Below are 7,818 nucleotides of genomic sequence, written 5' to 3'. Positions count from 1 at the left end.
TCACTGCGCCACCTCCTGCAGGGTCAGCTCTACTGTTCTGCAGAACTGGACCACTCCACTTAGCAGGTGGAAATATACTGCAAAACTTTGGTGCAGATCTTATCAGCAATTCATCTATTACTGTAAGTGGCAATTGGCTGAGTCACTCTGAAGAGGGGAAAATATCACACTATCTGTCACAGGAACTGCTTTTGTTGTTTTTTTTCACTGGCCCTGGGCTATAATTTCTTTACCTATAAGAGGGGTGGAGGGGATAATAAGCCTGGGCTGTTCCTTCGACTCTTCAGATTTCTGTGCCTCTAAGCACAGCACATCCAATGCCCAAGTCTTCGAAAACAGGAGAGGAAGGGTCTTTAGGTGTGGCCACCGTTGCTGTTTCCAAAGGTAAGGCCCCAGCCAATTTGCTTCCCATTTATTTGGTTAGTTCCATTCATTTATTTTCCTCACCTGTGTCTTTCGTCAGCTGTACCCCAGTCAGGAAAACCGCAGGAGCAGCCATCTCTTATGAGGAAGATCCAAAGCACACAAGAGCAGCCTCCAAGAAAGCAGGATCCCCAGGGAACCTGACTTTCAGCCCTGCTAAATGCTTTGCCTGCCTCAGCAACTCCCATTCGACTTGGCTGTTTCCTCCTTTCCTTTCAGCAGCGCCAGCTCTCCTGATTCTTGTCTGGACTGTCCAGCAATGTTCTTCAATAAAACACACACATGTGCAAAAATGTCCCGGATTTCTTTTTTTAAGGCTGATATAACAACAACAAAAGAATTTTTCGGTTACCTGCCAGCCTCTTTATTACTTATTCTTTTACGCATCGCCTTCCATGTGAGTCCCGAGGCGACCTACGTAAAAACAATTAAAACACGGGAACGTAGAAAGCAGCCTTATACCGAGTCAGACCAAGATCTGTCTATTTAGCTCAGTATTATCTACATGGACTGGCAGAAGCTCTCTGGGGTTCATTCTTCCAGCCCTACCTGAAGATGCCAGGGATTGAACCTGGAATCTTTTGCATGCAAAGCAGATGGTGTACTACTGACCTACAGCCACTTTAAAACTTGAAAGAAAGCTTTGAAAACAGTACAGTGGTACCTCGGTTGTCGAACGTAATCTGTTCCAGAAGACCATTCGAGTTCCAAAACGTTCGGAAACTGAGGCGCAAAGGGCGGCTTGCAAATTTAATAGAGAAAATTGAGAAAAATAACAAATACACTCAGCGGAAGCCATTCGACTTCCGAGGCGTGTTCAGAAATGGAAACATTTGCTTCCGGGTTTATGGCATTTGAAAACTGAAACTTTCGTCAACAGAGATGTTCGAGAACCGAGGTACCACTGTACCAAAAAATACAGCTAATGATAGATTTTTAAATGATACAGAATGAACACCTAATTTATTATTATTTTATTTATTAAATTTCTATACAAGGAGCAGAGGGCAGTTTACAATATAAAAATGCATACCATAGTAACAAACAAAAACAATATCCTCCGTATAGTTTAAAAAGCCATAGAATATTTAATTAGCCAAAAGTCTGGAAGAAGAAGAACGTTTTCGTCTGGCACCAAAATATATATAACGAAGGCACCAGGCGAGCTTCCCTGGGGAGAGCATTCCACAAGCAAGGAGCCAACACAGTAAAGGCCTGTTCTCATGTTGCCACCCTCTGGACCTCTCATGGGGGAGGCACATGAAGAAGGGTATCAAATGGTGATTGAAGGATCTGGCTCAGTTCATGTGGGGAGAGGTGTCCTTGAGGTATTGTGTTCCTGAGCTGTTTAAGGCTTTATAGGTCAAAACCAGCCCTTTGAACTGGTCCTGGAAACAAATTGGCAGCCAGTGAAGTGTTGGTGTTATACAGTGGTGCCTCGCAAGACGAAATTAATTCATTCCGCGAGTTGTTTCGTATTGCGATTCTTTCGTCTTGCGGAGCGCGGATTCCCTGGGTATTAACGGCTTTAAGAAAAAGGAAGCAAACTTGCAAGACGTTTTCATCTTGCAAAGCAAGCCCATAGGGAAAATCGTCTTGCGAAGCAACTCGAAAAACCCTTTCGTCTTGCGCGTTTTTCGTCTTGCGAGGCATTCGTCTTGCGAGGTACCACTGTATGTTCAAATTGTCTTGTCCCAGTAAGGTACCTGGCCACTGAATTTTGCACCTGGTGAAGTCTCCGGAAAACATGTCAAAACAAAAATGCCATCTGTTGTTTCTGGAAAGTTCAAACAGTGGGCACCTACCATATCTCAACAGGGATGTTGTTCCACAGAACAGGGTAGCCCCAATGAGACCCCTGCTGCAAATTGCTATTGAGCGGACTTCTGATTAAGACTGAAAGAATCTGCCCACTGCAGCTCTCCTGAGTTTCTAGTTTTTCCAGTTTTAAATTTATGGAAATGTTCTGGCATTTTAGGGCTCATTTTTGTATGACATTTTGACAAAAATACACATCTTTGCAATGAACCTCTCCTGATATATCAATTTTTGTACACATTGTTTGGTTAGACAGCTCCACCACAGTGCAAATTTTGAAGGACAGGTGTATTTTGGTTCACATATTGGTTTGAGAAGTAAAAATTAGGTAGTTTCTCATTAAAATGCAAACAAAATCGACTTCCTCCACCATTCCTGCAAAGTTCTGATATTTTAGGGACTTTAATGAGAAACTTGTCTGTAAAGTCACGCATTTACTTGGACAAAGAGCAATAAAACTCAGCCTCAAAATTAGCTTCTTTGCCTTTTTGTGGCTGCGCAGTAGCCAGGAGATCAACAGGTGCCATTTTTCTCCTCATGACAGCTCCATGACGGGAAAAACTGCAGCAGTCGACTGTTTCCCTGTTGTTTTATTTTATTTCTTTACTTAACCCTGCAGCTCGCCTCATCCTGAAGGCAATCGGTTTAAAAAGAATATAAAATATCCCAGCCGAAATGAAAAGCAGCTGTTTTATGGTTTCAAGGCCCAGGAAACCTCTGTCAGGAAAGGAATTATTAGCCCTGCAACTCCTCCCCCCTCATCTCTCTGAAGTCAGTTGATACAGATGTAGGCCTGAAATTGTCAGGTGCCTCAAGGAGGGCGGGAGCCATTTTGTCAAGCTGGACATCCAATGAAGCTGAATGCGGGATGATTCAAGACAGACAAAAGAAAGTGCTTATTCACACAATGCATAGCTAGATGATGGACATTCCTTTACCCTGGCCAGATTCAACGTTCTGCCCTCTGCCCTGCTGCTAGGCAGATATGAGGGCAAACCATATGAGTCACGTGTTTGCCCATGTGACTCATCGGAAGTGGAAACAAGTTTGCATGTATTGCTGCACTGTAGTTATTACGAGGATTTACGCCTGACCTTTATTGCCCCAGTTCTACGAAAGCTTAAAAATGAATCAGAACTTCAATGTATGAGAGCCTTGGTAGAAGATAAGGTTCCTGTAATCACGATCAATGTTGCTAAATTCTGTGCAGCCGCTATCAGGCGCAGAAAACAAGAGCTTTCCAATGTCAACATGCCGGCGAAGGCAAATACTTAATTTTATTCATGTTGTCCAATTTTAAATTGTTGTTATGGCCTAATTTGTATTGAAATTGTCCTTTGTTTTTTCCGGTGTTATGTCTCGCTGACTAGCTGTACGAGTCAATCTGGTCTGTGACCGTTTAATAAAATTTGATTTGATTTGATGATGGAATTCACTTCCTCGAGAGGTAGTGATGGCCACCAACGGGGATGGATTAAAAGGGGGATTAGACAAATTCATGGAGGATAAAGATGTCATTGACTACTAGCCACAAAATTACTATGTTCTGCCCCAACTGTTGGAGGCAATGTACCCCTAAGTACCAGATGCTGGGAGTCACAAGTGGGGAGAGGACTCAGGTGTTGCCTGGGGGCTCCCCATAGGCATTTGGTTAGTCACTGTGAGAACAGGATGCTGGACGACATGGGCCATTGGCCTGATCCAGAAGGCTCTTAGGTTCTTATGTTATGAGGCTAAAATACTGCTCTGAGCTCCTTGAGTGGAACGGTGGGATACAAAATGAATATACCTTGGATTAAACACACACATACACACATCAACCCCGCATATAGAAAAGGAAGAAAAAGCCTAGGTCTCTCCCCATATGCCATTTTCTATGAATACTCGTACCAAGAAGAGTATAGTGAAAGCGCCCACTTCATCTCAATAGGCAGGGAGTTCCAAAGTGCAGGCGCTGCCACACGAATCAATCAAGTTCTTACAAATGCAAAATGGGCATTATATGGCACCTGTAGTAGTGCTGTGCTTTTTCTATGCCTTCCCATTCATCCTTGGTCCATTCCACAGTTTCTGATGCATTTCCATGTGTGGCTGGAGCTGATGGTCAAAACATTGGTGAAGGTTGGGATAGCAGGTGATGGGAGAGAACCTTCTTTGCCTGAGATCCTAGAGAAGTACTGCTGGTCTTAGTAGGTAAGACTGGACTAGTCTGACCTGGTGGAAGGTAGCTTCCTCTCTTTCAGAATTTACCTTGCTCCCCCCTGCCTGGCCCTATGCCCAGTTTGTGCTCAATGTGTTGTTGTCCAGTTGGAGATGCCAAGGTGCCCTAAGACATGGTGGGTCTGTGTTCTCATACAACAACACACCCATTTCTATCAGTTGTGTCAGAGCAGCAGTGGAGACTGGTCCATTGGGGGAAAGGGGGCTCTGCCCCATCACCTCAAACCAGTCCCCACTTTCTGCTTGCAACCAGTATGGGGTGTCATTACCTGTCACTTTCCTCCTCCTTAGTCTCCTTGATGCCCTTGTAGAACTCAGCAGGGAGGAGGATGGGGAGAAAACCAGAATTATTTGCCTCTGCTTGTCATTGGCTCTGGCTCTGCCAATCATTGGCCCCATCTGATGCTGGCCTCCCTGCCCTCTGTCCCACTAGTTCCATCAGGCAACAGCCACCTCTGCACAGCAGCGAGGCCAGCAGGTAACAAATATGGAGTGTGCTGTGAGAAGCCAAAGCAGGTGGGACCCCTGTGGTGAGTGCTCAGGCAGGGGTGCAATGTTCAGACAGACCTCAGTTACTGGAGCCTGCTGGGGTAATAATAAACAGGTGAGGCAGCCCGTGATAAGCCCCGAGGAATGCAGGCTCAGCAGCTGTGGGCAACCAGCCCGTTCAGAACTTGGATGGGACAATTAAGTAAATAAAAAAGGCTAGAACACCGGATCAAAGTTGGAGAGAGCCGGTTTTATTTATTTGGAAAAGTCAGATTATATTGGCAGATGTGTATTTTTCTTTTTTCTTTTCCCCTCCCCCCAAAGTCTTTCAAAAACATTGGCCCTGATTTGAGGTTTCCTGATAGGCGTGTCATTTTTAAGGGTTTCTTATGGGAAAGGGAAAGGGCGTTGGGAAGAATATTTGGAGCGGCTGGGAGAGGGGCGCACCTCAGAAGGTTTTCCTCAGTGCACTCGAGGTTCCCTGAAACACAGATTTCAAACAGGTCTCTGAAGGGAATCAAACGTTTGTGGGGGGGGGGGACAACTTCCTAGCTGTCAACAGTTTAGCTCCTTTGAAGGACTGGAGTGCAATTTTCAAGTTTTAACTTGGAAGTGATAACCTCTAAGCACGTGTCAGCAATGTGGAGGGCACAGAGTGACCAGGGCTATAGATACTCTTACAGCCAGCACTGGCTGGGGCTAATGGAAGATGTAGTCCAAGGCATTGTGCAGGGATGGGCACCACCTTGTTGAATATCCTTAGCTACAAGTTCCAAATTCTGCACCAGGTTGAAATGCACATGCAGGTTGATCAAATCTGCATACACCTACTTATTATTTTTACATGATTTTGACTGCTTTTGCTAGCTGGTTGGAAAGTCTAAGCAATGTCCAGAAACTGACAGCTGGAAGCCCTGCACAAAGGTTCTTAGATTTCATCAGACAAAAACTTTGTTAGTCATGAGGACTGGAAACTTTATTGTTTGTTTTTGGAAGAATGTCAAGAGGCCGAGCATACTGATATCTGAATCAGATAAAACATGATTGCTGACAGGCAAAATGCACAGTCCTAGTTATGTGTGATGGAGCCCAAATAGCTTCGTTTGGACTCATATTTTGTACTTCAGCATTGTCTTCTCATCTATTAATGATCTGCTGGTAGATTGGTTACCTATTGCAACGCCAGCATTTCCAGCCCATGGTCTTCCTCTCTGCGCATGGCACATTACTTCATGATTTCCAACCACAGGTTATAAAATGGGAAGGAACCTCAGAATGAATCACACACAACCTTTGTGAAGGGTTGGCTTGCCATGCAAAGGAACCCTGACAAACATCATCCATCCCCCTCTCAACAATTTGCATGAGTGCAGCAACAAATTTCTCAATTGTCAGATCATGCATTTGACAAAGGGCAGGACGTAAATTCAACAAAAAATAAATGAATGGGTGAATAAGTAAACAAAGAGGTCTTAATAAGAGAAACATATCAACTTTTCAAATGGGGTGGAGGTGGGGAATCCTTGCATACCTCTAAGTTAGTATAATAACCTGCCAGAACAGGTTAGGTAGAACTTCTTGAAAAGACTTCCAGCAACTGCTGCTGGTGCTCACTGCTGGCTATGGACGCATTCATCCTGTCTTGAACTCAACAGGAGCTGGTCTGCCACCAAAGCACTTCCAGCTCTTACATCCTTCCTGGCACTTTGAGCCCAGCAATGACGCCACATTCAGGGAACATCCCCTCCCCCCCCCCCAGCATAAGAGCTGCCCATCTCTGCTCCAAGCTAAATAAGGATAGCTCTTTCCATCTCCTGTCTTCCCTCATGCTTTCCATCCAAAACCTTTCTCATTTCTGTCACTTTCCTCTGAAACATCCCCATTTAATGTTTGCATTTCAAGGCCTACAGAAATGTGGTGATCCAAGCTGGATACAATATTATTCTGGCCTGAGGCATAACTGGTGCCAAGGAAAGCTGTGATTTTACCTCTTGTGTCTTCTGCTGCAGCGTGGTGATATGTCCTGCAGTAGAGAGAATAGCCACTTATTTGAAAGACTGTCAGAAGACAGCCCGTTTTAATGCTCTTGCTTTTATTCTTGGAATGCTTCCTTTTAGGGAGTCTGTGACTGTATAGTAAATCATTGGTTAGTTGGTTGGTTGGCCTAATCCATCTAGTCTCTTATGCCCTTAATGGAGAGCAGGAGGGGCCTTGATGTTGCCCATCAGCAGTGAGGAGCTGGACAACAGACTGAGTCACCTTTCCTTTTTCATAAGTTGTATCCATACATATCAATTTAGGGTAGACATGTGTCCTGTTTAAGTCCTCTCTTTGAAGAGCTGTCAGTGGATAGTCCTCTATTTGAAGGTGTCCTCTGTTGAAGGGCTCTCTAGTTTAAAGATAAAGATAAATCCAATTTAAAGATAAAAAGATTTCCCCCCCAAAAAAAAAACCACCGAGAAGGGAGACCAGGAGGGGCCACCCACAGTGAGTCCCTGGACAGTGAACTTAGCAGGTCCAGAGAAATGTTTCCCTTAAGCATCCCTGCAAAGGCTGCCATCTAGTCTGACAGCTCCACCCCCAACTTGGGCAGCTACTCTAAAAACAGGCTGTGCACTGCAAAACGGGGTATGTAGTGCGAAATTGTGAGCAGGGCTGAAGGAGGTGAATGATAGGCACCCCCACCCAATGTTTGTTTGTTTCTTTAAAAAAATGTTTATGGGGTACTCTCATTGAAATACTGCCACTCAGTGAGACCAAACTTAGATTCACAAAATGTATGTGTACTCCTGTGTCCCCCCAGAAAAAAGCAATGCCCCCACCCCAAAAAAGGAGAGGAAGGGACTATGTTCTTTTAGGGCAGGAAAT

At 44.6% G+C, this 7,818-nt stretch overlaps 1 long non-coding RNA gene across 1 annotated transcript; it reads right to left on the bottom strand.

Annotated features, from left to right (window-relative positions):
• Positions 1-273: 273 nt before the first annotated feature.
• On the bottom strand, positions 274-1,164 carry LOC309356711. Its single transcript, XR_014162891.1, has 3 exons — positions 1,088-1,164; positions 776-837; positions 274-687 (listed from the first exon to the last, which is right to left on the bottom strand). It is a non-coding gene; the product is annotated as an uncharacterized lncRNA (long non-coding RNA).
• Between the last annotated feature and the right edge of the window lie 6,654 nt (positions 1,165-7,818).

This window comes from Podarcis melisellensis (genome assembly GCF_964234715.1).
Source record: "Podarcis melisellensis genome assembly, chromosome: 14".
NCBI lineage: Eukaryota > Metazoa > Chordata > Lepidosauria > Squamata > Lacertidae > Podarcis > Podarcis melisellensis.
This window is presented reverse-complemented; position numbering and strand designations above follow the sequence as displayed.